The following is a 13,972-nucleotide window of genomic DNA, read 5'->3' as shown; positions in this document are numbered from 1 at the left end:
TAAAACTAATCCCGAAGGTAGATGTAGAGGAAGTGTGCCGACAGCGATCACATCGACTTTGGATCCATTTCCAACGCGCATGGTCACTTCATCTTTTAGTAGTCTTCGTTTATTCTTTAGTTCCTGTTTCGAGTTACAAATATGAGCAACCGAACCCATGTATCAAATACCTGTGTACTAGTACGAGAACCCGATAAGATTAACATCTATAACATGTATATCAGATATACCTTCTTTCTTCTTCTTGACAAGGCCGCTCTTCAGATCCGCCAAATACTTGGAGCAATTACGCTTCCAGTGTCCCTTCTCCTTGCAGTAATAGCACTCAGCATCAGGCTTAGGGCCAGTCTTAGGTTTCACAGGAGGCGTGGCAGCTTTCTTGCCACTCTTCTGGTTCTTGCCTTTAGACTTGCCCTGTTTCTTGAAGCTGGTGGTCTTGTTGACCATCAACACTTGGTGCTCTTTCTTAATTTCAATCTCAGCAGATTTCAGCATGGAGAAGAGTTCAGGTAACTCTTTGTTCATGTTCTGCATATTCTAATTCATCACAAAGTTCTTGTAACTAGGTGGCAGTGATTGAAGGACACGATTAATCCCCAGTCTGTTAGGAATCACTATTCCCAAGTCACTGAGTTTCTTCGCATGCCCGGTCATGGCGAGCATGTGCTCACTAAAGGAGCTGCCTTCTTCCATCATTCATCTTAAGATGTGTTTCTATGCTTCATATCATTCCACGTCCGCATGAGTCTCAAATATAGTCTTCAACTCATTGATTAACTCATGTGGATCGTGGTGCTCAAAACGTTTTTGAAGATCGGCTTCCAGATCGCATAAGATGGCACACCGAACTTGAGAGTACCGAGTTTTCCGAGTTGCGTAAACAGCTTTTACTTCATCGGTTTCAGTTTCTGCGGGAGGGTCACCTAGCGGTGCATCAAGCACATATTGCAGATTTGCCATTGAGGAAAATCCTCACATGACGGAACCGATCGGTGAAGTTGCTACCGTTGCTCTTAAGCTTTTCTTTCTCTAGGAACTGGTTAAAATTGATTGAGGACGCCATATCTACAACATATTTGCAATAGTTTAGACTAATGTTTATGACAAATTGAGTTCAAATTTTAATTCAATATAATTAAAAACTAGGTGAACTCCCACTCAAAACAATATCCCTCGCATTGTCTTAGTGATCACACGAACCAAATCCACCACACCAAGTCCGATCATCACGAGACAAGATGTAACTTCAATGGCGAACACTCAAAATGTTCATCATATCAATCATATGATTCATGCTCTACCTTTCGGTATCACGTGTTCCGAGACCATGTCTGTACATGCTAGGCTCGTCAAGGCCACCTTAGTATCCGCATGTGCAAAACTGGCTTGCACCCGTTGTATGCACTTGTTGATTCTATCACACCCGATCATCACGAGATGCTTCGAAACGACAAGTCTTGGCAACGGTGCTACTAAGGATGAACACTTTATTATCTTGAGATTTTAGTGAGAGGGATCATCTTATAATGCTACCGTCGCGATCTAAGCAAAATAAGATGCATAAAAGGATTAACATCACATGCAGTTCATATGTGATATGATATGGCCCTTTTGTCTTTGCGCCTTTGATCTTCATCTCCAAAGCACGGACATGATCTCCATCATCAACGGGCATGATCTCCATCATCGTCGGCGAAGCACCAAGGTCAATGGCGCCGTCTTCATGATTGTCCTCCATGTAGCAACTATTACAACTACTTTGAAATACTACTCAACATGAAATTTAAAGACAACCATAAGGCTCCTGCCGGTTGCCACAATACAATAATGATCATCTCATACATAGTCATCATCACATTATGGCCATATCACATCACCAAACCCTGCAAAAACAAGTTAGACATTCTCTAATTTGGTTTGCATATTTTACGTGGTTTAGGGTTTTCGAGTGAGATCCAATCTACCTACGAACATGAACCACAACGGTGATACTAGTGTTGTCAATAGAAGAGTAAATTGAATCTTTACTATAGTAGGAGAGACAGACACCCGCAAAGCCTCTTATGCAATACAAGTTGCATGTCGAACGAGGAACAAGTCTCATGAACGCGGTCATGTAAAGTTAGTCCGAGCCGCTTCATCCCACTATGCCATAAAGATGCAAAGTACTCAACTAAAGATAACAAGAGCATCAACGCCGACAAAAACATTGTGTTCTACTCGTGCAACCATCTATGCATAGACACGGCTCTGATACCACTGTAGGATAACGTTGCATAGAAAACAAAAAAATTCCTACCGCGAACACGAAATCCAAGCCAAGATGCAATCTAGAAGACGGTAGCAACGAGGGGATTATCGAGTCTCACCCTTGAAGAGATTCCAAAGCCTACAAGATGAGGCTCTTGTTGCTGCGGTAGACGTTCACTTGCCGCTTGCAAAAGCGCGTAGAAGATCTTGATCACGGCGCCACGAACGGGCAGCACCTCCGTACTCGGTCACACGTTCGGTTGTTGATGAAGACGACGTCCACCTCCCGTTCCAGCGGGCAGCGGAAGTAGTAGCTCCTCTTGAATCCGACAGCACGACGGCGTGGTGTCGGTGGCGGTGGAGAACTCCGGCGGAGCTTCGCTAAAGCACGCGGGAGCTATGGAGGAGAGGGGGGCGGCTAGGGTTTGGGAGGGGTGGCCGGCCACTCAAGGGGGGCGGCCAGGTTGTGGTCTTGGGGTGGCCAGCCCCCTCCCCTTGGCCCCTCATTATATAGGTGGAGGCCCCAAGTGTTGGACTACAAGTCTCCGAATAAGACCCAAACCCAAAACCTTCCATGTGATAGGGAAACCTACCCAAGGTGGGAATCCCACTTGGGTGGGATTCCCCCCTTCCATGTGGGGGGGTGGCCGGCCCCCATAGGGGGAGTCCACTTGGGACTCCTCCCCCACTAGGGTTGGCCGGCCATGGAGGTGGAGTCCCTCCGGGACTCCACCTTCCTTGGTGGTTTCTTCCGGACTTTTCTAGAACCTTCTAGAACCTTCCATAGAACCTTCCGCATCATTTTAATTCACATAAAATGACATCCTATATATGAATCTTATTCTCCGGACCATTCCGGAACTCCTCGTGATGTCCGGGATCTCATCCGGGACTCCGAACAAATATTCGAACTCCATTCCATATTCAAGTTCTACCATTTCAACATCCAACTTTAAGTGTGTCACCCTACGGTTCGCGAACTATGCGGACATGGTTGAGTACTCACTCCGACCAATAACCAATAGCGGGATCTGGAGATCCATAATGGCTCCCACATATTCAACGATGACTTTAGTGATCGAATGAACCATTCACATACAATACCAATTCCCTTTGTCACGCGATATTTTACTTGTCCGAGGTTTGATCTTCGGTATCACTCTATACCTTGTTCAACCTCGTCTCCTGACAAGTACTCTTTACTCGTACCGTGGTATGTGGTCTCTTATGAACTTATTCATATGCTTGCAAGACATTAGACGACATTCCACCGAGAGGGCCCAGAGTATATCTATCCGTCATCGGGATGGACAAATCCCACTGTTGATCCATATGCCTCAACTCATACTTTCCGGATACTTAATCCCACCTTTATAACCACCCATTTACGCAGTGGCGTTTGGTGTAATCAAAGTACCTTTCCGTTATAAGTGATTTACATGATCTCATGGTCATAAGGACTAGGTAACTATGTATCGAAAGCTTATAGCAAATAACTTAATGACGAGATCTTATGCTACGCTTAATTGGGTGTGTCCATTACATCATTCATATAATGATATAACCTTGTTATTAATAACATCCAATGTTCATGATTATGAAACTAATCATCCATTAATCAACAAGCTAGTTTAAGAGGCATACTAGGGACTTCTTGTTGTCTACATATCACACATGTACTAATGTATCGGTTAATACAATTATAGCATGGTATATAAACATTTATCATAAACATAAAGATATATAATAACCACTTTTATTATTGCTTCTTGGGCATATATCCAACAAATATAGCCTAAGAGACCCACACGGTGAACACACTGTCACCTTTACACACGTGGGACAAGGAGTCTCCGGAGATCACATAAGTAAAATCCACTTGAATAGCATAACGACATCTAGATTACAAAGCTCATCATATGGATCTCAATCATGCGAAGCGACTCATGAGATCATTGTATTGAAGTACATGGGAGAGAGATTAACCACATAGCTACCGGTACAGCCCTTAGCCTCGATGGAGAACTACTCCCTCCTCATGGGAGACAGCAGCGGTGATGAAGATGGCGGTGGTGTCGATGGAGAAGCCTTCCGGGGGCACTTCCCCGTCCCGGCGGCGTGCCGGAACAGAGACTCCTGTCCCCCAGATCTTGGCTTCGCGATGGCGGCGGCTCTGGAAGGTTTCTCGTACCGTGGCTTTTTCGTATCGAATATTTAGGTCAGGGAGCTTCTTATAGGCGAAGAGGCGGAGTCGGAAGGGTTACGGGGGCGCCACACAATAGGGGGGCGCGCCCCCCCTTGGGCCACGCCGGCCACATGTGTGGGCCCCCTGTGGCTCTCCTCTGGTCCCTCTCGGGTGTTCTGGAAGCTTCGTGGAATTATAAGATGCTGGGCGTTGATTTCGTCCAATTCCGAGAATATTTCCTTAATAGGATTTCTGAAACCAAAAACAGCAGAAAACAGGAACTGGCACTTCGGCATCTCGTCAATAGGTTAGTTCCGGAAAACACATCAAAACGATATAAAGTGTGAACAAAACATGTAGGTATTGTCATAAAACTAGCATGGAACATAAGAAATTATAGATACGTTTGAGACGTATCAAGCATCCCCAAGCTTAGTTCCTACTCGCCCTCGAGTAGGTAAACGATAACAATGATAATTTCTTAAGTGACATGCTACCAACATAATCTTGATCAACATTATTGTAAAGCATATGAAGTGAATGAAGTGATAGTAAAGATAATGACTAAACAATTGAATCATATAGCAAAGACTTTTCATGAATAATACTTTCAAGACAAGCATCAATAAGACTTGCATAAGAGTTAACTCATAAAGCAATAGATTCAAAGTAAAAGGCATTGAAGCAACACAAAGGATGATTAAGTTTCAGCAATTGCTTTCAACTTGTAACATGTATATCTCATGGATAGTTGTCAACATAAAGCAATATAACAAGTACAATAGGTAAACATGTAAGAATCAATGCACACAGTTGACACAAGTGTTTGCTTCTAAGATAGAAAGAAGTGGGTAAACTGACTCAACATAAAGTAAAAGAATGGCCCTTCGTAGAGGGAAGCAGGGATTAAATCATGTGCTAGAGCTTTTTAAGTTTTGAAATCATATAGAGAGCATACAAATAAAGTTTTGAGAGGTGTTTGTTGTTGTCAACGAATGGTAATGGGTACTCTAACTACCTTATCAACCAGACTTTCAAGAGCGGCTCCCATGAAGGACGTTATCTCTACCAGCAAGGTAGATCATCCCTCTTCTCTTTTGTTTACACATGTATTTTAGTTTCATCATTTATAGATGACACTCCTCCCAACCTTTTGCTTACACAAGCCATGGCTAACCGAATCCTCGGGTGCCTTCCAACATTCACATACCATGAAGGAGTGTCTATTTGCAAAATTAAGTTGCTTACTGATGAATCAGAGCAAAACATGTGAAGAGAATTATTAATGAAGGTTGATTAATTTGGGGGCTGGGAACCCCGCGCCAGCTCTTTTTGCAAAATTATTGGATAAGCGGATGAAGCCACTAGTCCATTGTGAAAATCTGTCAAAAGTAAATGACAAGATCGAAAGATAAAACACCACATACTTCCTCATGAGCTATAAAACATTGACACAAATAAGAGATAATAGCTTTTAAATTGTTTAAAGGTAGCACATGAAGTATTTGCTTGGAATGGCAGGAAATACCATGTAGTAGGTAGGTATGGTGGACACAAATGGCATGGATTTGGCTCAAGGATTTGGATGCACGAGAAGTATTCCCTCTCAGTACAAGGCTTTGGCTAGCAAGGTTGTTTGAAGCAAAGTCAAGTATAAAACGGTGCAGCAAGACTCACATATGAACATATTGTAAGCATTATAAGACTTTACATCGTCTCCTTGTTGTTCGAACACCTTAACCAGAAAATATCTAGACTTAGAGAGACCAATCATGAAAACCAAATTTTAACAAGCTCTATGTAGTTCTTCATTAATAGGTGCAAAGTACATGATGCAAGAGCTTAAACATGATCTATATGAGTACAACAATTGCCAAGTATCAAATTATTCAAGACATTATACCAATTACTACATGCAGCATTTTCTGTTTCCAACCATATAACAATGAACGAAGCAGTTTCAACCTTCGCCATGAACATTAAGAGTAAAGCTAAGAACACATGTGTTCATACGCAACAGCGGAGCGTGTCTCTCTCCCACACAAGTATGAATTTATTCAGAGAATGAAAATAACAAAACGAAAATAAAAGCACACCGACGCTCCAAGTAAAGCACATAAGATGTGACTGAATAAAAATATAGTTTCAATAGAAGAAACCTGATAAGTTGATGAAGAAGGGGATGCCTTGGGCATCCCCAAGCTTAGACGCTTGAGTCTTCTTGAAATATGCAGGGATGAACCACTGGGGCATCCCCAAGCTTAGACTTTTCACTCTTCTTGATCATATATCATCCTCCTCTCTTGACCCTTGAAAACTTCCTCCACACCAAACTCGAAACAACTCATTAGAGGGTTAGTGCATAATCAAAATTTCACATGTTCAGAGGTGACACAATCATTCCTAACACTTCTGGACATTGCCCAAAGCTACTGGAAGTCAATGGAACAAAGAAATCTATCCAACACAGCAAAAGAGGCAATGCGAAATAAAAGGCAGAATCTGTCAAAACAGAACAGTCCGAAAAGACGAATTTTTTAGAGGCACTGGACTTGCTCAGATGAAAATGCTCAAATTGAATGAAAGTTGCGTACATATCTGAGGATCACGGACGTAAATTGGCAGATTTTTCTGAGTTACCTACAGAGAACCCTGCCCAAATTCGTGACAGACAGAAATCTGTTTCTGCGCAGTAATCCAAATCTAGTATCAACCCTACTATCAAAGACTTTACTTGAAACAACAATGCAATAAAATAAAGGTAAGTAGAGGTTGCTACAGTAGTAACAACTTCCAAGACACAACAAAACAGTAGCAAAATAAACACATGGGTTATCTCCCAAGAAGTTCTTTCTTTATAGCCATTTAAGATGGGCTCAGCAATTTTAATGATGCTCGCGCAAGAAATAAGAGTTGAAGCAAAAGAGAGCATCAAGAAGCAAATTCAAGACACATTTAAGTCTAACCCACTTCCTATGAAAAGGAATCTTGTACAAAAATAAATTCATGAAGAACAAAGTGACAAGCATAAGAAGGCAATACAAGCGCAACTTCAAAATTCTCAACATAAAGAGGGGAAACTTAATATTATTAAGATGCATATAACCATGTTTCCCTCTCTCATAATAACTTTCGGTAGCATCATGAACAAATTCAACAATATAACTATCACATGAAACATTCTTATCATGAGCTATATGCATAAAATTATCACTCTCCACATAAGCATAATCAATTTTATTAGTTGTAGTGGGAGCAAATTCAACAAAGTAGCTATCATTATTATTATCATCAAGTGTAGGAGGCATAGTATAATCATAATAAAATTTACTCTCCATAGTAGGCGGCACCAAAAGACCACTATCATTATAATCATCATAAATAGGAGGCAAAGTATCATCAAAGAAAATTTTCTCCTCAATGCTTGGGGGACTAAAAATGTCATGCTCATCAAAACCAGCTTCCCCAAGCTTAGAATTTTCCATATCATTAGCAACAATGGTGTTCAAAGCGTTCATACTAATATCATTGCTACTAGCATGTAAATAAGATTCCATAGGTTTTTTAATTTTCGCAGCAAACAATCCATGTCTTAACTCAGGAAATAGAATAAGAAGCTCATTGTTATTTTCCATTATGCCTAACTAGTGTAAACAAGAAACCAAAAGATGCAATTGCAGGATCTAAAGGAAATAGCTTCGAACACTCACACAACGGCAACATAAAAGTACTTAGTTACCTGGGACCGTAGTATGAGTGCCTTTTACCTTTCCTCCCCGGCAACGGCGCCAGAAAAGTGCTTCATGTCTACGGGTGCTTCTATTCTTGTAGACAGTGTTGGGCCTCCAAGAGCAGAGGTTTGTAGAACAGCAGCAAGTTTCCCTTAAGTGGATCACCCAAGGTTTATCGAACTCAGGGAGGAAGAGGTCAAAGATATTCCTCTCAAGCAACCCTGCAATCACGATACAAGAAGTCTCTTGTGTCCCCAACACACCTAATACACTTGTCAGATGTATAGGTGCACTAGTTCGGCGAAGAGATAGTGAAATACAAGTAGTATGAATGAATATGAGCAGTAGTAATGTAGCGCTTGAGAAAAGTGTTTGCTGGCGTGCAGTTGATGGTAGTAATATTGCAGGAAGTAAAGATGCAGTAAAACAGTAAACAAGCGATGATTGCAGTATTTGGAAACAAGGCCTAGGGATCATACTTTCACTAGTGGACACTCTCAACATTGCAATCATAATGGAATATAAATAAGCACTTCACTATGCTATTCCGAATTACTCTCTGGCAAGATAACGAACTCTAATTCATCATGTAGGCAAACCTTAAAGATGTATTACCAAGTACTAATGAACACCCCACGCTGTCACTTTGAGCATTCATAGGAGGTACTAACACACCACAATTTCATAGAGACATCCAACTCAAATCATAACTCAGTGAATAAGTATTCTGTGAAATATAGCCTAAGAGACCCACACGGTGCACACACTGTCACCTTTACACACGTGGGACAAGGAGTCTCCGGAGATCACATAAGTAAAATCCACTTGAATAGCATAACGACATCTAGATTACAAAGCTCATCATATGGATCTCAATCATGTAAAGCAACTCATGAGATCATTGTATTGAAGTACATGGGAGAGAGATTAACCACATAGCTACCGGTACAGCCCTTAGCCTCGATGGAGAACTACTCCCTCCTCATGGGAGACAGCAGCGGTGATGAAGATGGCGGTGGTGTCGATGGAGAAGCCTTCCGGGGGCACTTCCCCGTCCCGGCGGCGTGCCGGAACAGAGACTCCTGTCCCCCAGATCTTGGCTTCGCGATGGTGGCGGCTCTGGAAGGTTTCTCGTACCGTGGCTTTTTCGTATCGAATATTTAGGTCAGGGAGCTTCTTATAGGCGAAGAGGCGGAGTCGGAAGGGTTACGGGGGCGCCACACAATAGGGGGGCGCCCCCCCCCCTTGGGCCGCGCCGGCCACATGTGTGGGCCCCCTGTGGCTCTCCTCTGGTCCCTCTCGGGTGTTCTGGAAGCTTCGTGGAATTATAAGATGCTGGGCGTTGATTTCGTCCAATTCCGAGAATATTTCCTTACTAGGATTTCTGAAACCAAAAACAGCAGAAAACAGGAACTGGCACTTCGGCATCTCGTCAATAGGTTAGTTCCGGAAAACGCATCAAAACGATATAAAGTGTGAACAAAACATGTAGGTATTGTCATAAAACTAGCATGGAACATAAGAAATTATAGATACGTTTGAGACGTATCAGAGCGTCCTATCCGGCGCGCTCCACCAACGCCGGTGACCCGCGGCGTTGTTGCGCGCAGGCGGAGGTGGCGGGCCGTCGTAGGATGCCAGTTCGCGCTCCCACCGCCGGAGGAAGAACGAATTCCACCGAGTGTAGTTCTCGGGGTGGTGGCGCGGGTCGGCGCGTTCTTCCTCCGTCATCCCCATCCGCGCCTCCTCGATGGCGACGTCGAGGGCGTGGCCCTGGGGCGGCGGCGGGATTGGCACGCCACCAGCGCTTAGCCGCCACCCGCCGCCGGGGGGCCTCGTGTCCGGCTGGCAGGGGTACCCCGCCTGGTGGAGGAGGTGCCCCTCCCACGTGTGGAGAGATCGGCGGGGGAACCCGTTGTTGGATGCGCCGTCGTCGTCGTAGAACGCCATCGTTGGAGGTGGAAGTGGAGGGTGAGTGGAGGGAGAATGGAGGAAGAGTGGAGCAGGGGCATCGCGGCGAGCGGTGTGGCTTTAAATAGGCGCGGCGGGCGCGGCGGACGCCGGCGATTAATGCCGCGTGGAAGACGATGCGTGCGCGGAAGACGATGCGATGGCATTAACTCGCCGCGTGGAAGCTACGCGGCCGGCGAATGCTGACCGGCGGCAGGCTTTTACAGCGCGCGGAAGACGATGCGATGAGGATGACGATCGGTGTCTCTCGCCGACAAGTTGGGGCCACCAGACGCGCGGGAAGTTTCCTCATCATTTCGCGCGCTTTTGTTTCGTCCGGAGTCCCCGAGAGCTCCCCGGGGGGCCGGGGATGGCGTGGGATCGCCGGATGAATTTAGGCCCAAATCCGGACGAAATCGAGGAACCGGGGGCGCGACTGGGCCGAATTTCACCGTCCGGATGGGAAAAACGTCGCTCGGGGGCCTCGTCCGGGGGACGAGTGGAGATGCTCTAACTTGTCATCGCAATCGTCCGATTATAATTGAAGGATCCAGATCCTAGAAGGAGATTTTGGTGTGTCTCAGAAGGGAAAAAAAAGGGGAGAACAACCTCCTTTGCCACGTGGCACCTGACTTGGTGGATTGCGATTATAATTGAACAACTTAATTTTGATATAACATTTTTTTAAGTTATAAATGGATTTGGGTCCCACATGTCAGTTGGATATCCATCGAATATCCATGGAGCAAACGCTCTGCCCGTGCTCGCTCCATGAATTATCGGATATCCGCCCCATGAAATCCGTGGACACAACCAACCCTCCATACCCGTGCCCGGCTGGTCGAATATCCATGAATACCCGGATCCGTGGATAAAATTGTCATCGTGAAAGGTATATCTTTTCAATATAGTTATCGACCTTCACAATTTGAAGGAGGCTCGTTTGTATACGTTATCTAGGGAAACCCATTGTAACGGATCTAAAATACCTAATTGTACTCCAATCCAACAAAAAATCTCGCCACTCCTTTACATGCATCATCCTGCCTCTAATGGGACCTGACATACATGGATGATGATGCATGTAGCGAGGACAGATATATGTTTCTCAATTCAGGAAGACAATGCTCATCTACTTAATGTTATTAATCCTGAAAATACAGTAGTGCTACACAACACAAAAATAATACATCCCTAAGAAGCTTGTTCTTGGTGGGATGGCAATGGGTACCCATGACCCATGTACCCGCGGGGTAAATACCTAATAAGAGTACGGGTATGGAATAAAATATTACCCATGAGTTTGTAAATGGGAGAATATCATACCCATCGGGTAGAGCGGGTACGGGTATGTGATGGTAGAACCCATACCCACATACCCATTTACCCATCTAAATTTAACTAGTGGGTCATCGAAATAGTATAAACTACTTAATTTCCCTCTAATCATGTTTTCACGTTGCTAGGATGAACCTCACACTTTCTGGTCTAACAATATCAGCTAGGTTAGTGAGGATTAGACCACTATTTAAGATCACTTCACCTTCTCTCATATTTTTCTGATTAATTTGATGTGTTGTAAGCGTGGGTATTTTTTTCCCGCGGGTACCCTTTTACCTTGTCGGGTGACGGGTATGGGAAAATTTTGTACCCATTGACGGGTATGGGTACGGGTAACGGGTAAGATATAAGGCGACGGGTACGGGTATGGGATGGCTCTATGTACCCATACCCTGCGGGTGCCATCCTTGTGACTTCAAATATGATCATACACAATCAATCAATGGTTTGCAGTATTGGTATTGCTCTATAACCGCTTCCCAAATCTATTTTAAGTTCGTAATCAAGGGTGCAAACAACTACTCATCATCAACACAAACTATATATCACCTCTACATGAACACAGTTGGGCCCATGCCTCTGCCTATCGTTGCCATCAAAGCCTAGATAGCACCTGAACATGGAAACAAGATGTTGTGAACAACTCAACATAGCTGCAAAAATGGTTATACTACTTCTCTATGCAGAATCATGGCTAGTATACCCGGAACATGCTAAAGTAGTTAATATTACAGATTTATAGTACTTAATATTTCACGTTTTCTGAAAAGGGAAACAATCTTAAGAAAACAAAAGGCTAAAAGGTAACCACGGACTTGACATGCAATGCATGACAATAGATAACCATATAACCATTGTTCAGAAGCAAACATGCAATCAAAAAATATAAAAATACAGTAGGTCTTGGCATCTGGATTAATTACCCTGAATACGAAATAGAGAAAATTTATTCCTAGTCAATTAGTTTTCTCTAAGCATAGCGGAAAGTAGTGGCTTCTTAATATCAGTCTAATCCATCGATTCCTTGTGTTCATGTAGAAATATTTTCACAACAATCATTTTAATGCTAAAAATTTAAAATTGTAGAGTTATGTGTCTTTCTTGGGATCCAAAGGTTAAATCATGGCATTTATCCTTATGCATAGCTCAATAGAAGGATGAGAAACAGACCTAGAGTATTACTTAGCATTTAGTTGCTACAACAAATCGATCGTCCTCTTAACTTAAGAGAACACGAGCATGCGCACATTCAGCTTATCGTAAACTCGACAAATTTATTAACAAGATAGATAGGCATGCTACTACTCACATCATAAACCAATAGGGACACAAATTGATGGATCAAAACTATACCTGAGCAGGAAAAACGAAGAAGAGCACTGCAGTAGGTTTCCTTTTGCAATTGGAACTTGCTGCAGATTGTGCGAGACTTCACAAGAACAGAGGATTGATTTGCCAATGTTACATCCACCAAAGGGTTGTGTTATCTACTAATTTCAAGAGGAAAAAAAGTCACCAACAATGAAAGTTAAATCAGAACTCCATCGTCAGTACCAAGGATTATTGCTTTCTACTGATTTTGACCTGTTAGATTTTTCTTGTTTATACTATCTTTAGAACAGCGCACCATGCACATACTGCAAAATGGCTACATTACGGACGCCACCATAGATCTAGAAATATTACCCACCAATAGCATAACTTATGTTAGTTCTTAACTCTGCAAAGGGAGTAGCGCAAAACAGGAGGAAACCTAAGTAAAATATATATAACATATAAAAAAGTAATTTTTTTGCTCCGATGTACAATTTTGATTATGCACCTACCAGTTTCTGGTTTATGCACTGTGCTATTTTAAAAGGAGTAAATATTAAAGACAAAAGCAAATGCAAGATTTCACTAATGTACCATGCAAGTGACATCGATTAATCATTTTCATCAAAGACAAAAACAAGTGCATAGTATGTCAACATTTCTGGGGTCGGCCTCTCTTTTTTAATCAACTTGTGCACTGAAGAGAAGATGCAAAAAAGGGAACTCATAATATTTGCTGACAATCAGGGGGATTCACCACTAGACCTTTTTTTCAATGTTATTCAGCTCTTGAATTAAAGCACGCTTCAAGTACATAACCAACCTATTGCATTGGCGGACATTCTGCTGAAACTTTATGTAATAGACATGAAGTCACTTATTCAAATATGTTAGTCCTGAAAACACTAAATTGATAATGTTTGACATGTACGTTTCTGCTTGAATAAAAAGAAACTAATGAAAATATGCAACAGTAAAATTGGGCATAGCTAAAAAATGCAGTATAGACACTACAACTCTATCCTTGGGATATTTAGCAAACAAACAAATTTACCATGTCAGAAGGTCTAATACCTAGCAGCGATGAACATAAGAAACGGAGGCATTGAAGTAAACCAACTTTGCGGTCAACCAACAGCTTCGGTACCTCGTGATGCATCCGACCAAGCAAGTTTTCTTTCCTCAAGGCAACAACAAAGCA

Source organism: Lolium perenne, chromosome 6, assembly GCF_019359855.2.
Source record: "Lolium perenne isolate Kyuss_39 chromosome 6, Kyuss_2.0, whole genome shotgun sequence".
In the NCBI taxonomy this organism is placed as follows: domain Eukaryota; kingdom Viridiplantae; phylum Streptophyta; class Magnoliopsida; order Poales; family Poaceae; genus Lolium; species Lolium perenne.
Note: the sequence above shows the minus strand (reverse complement) of the source record.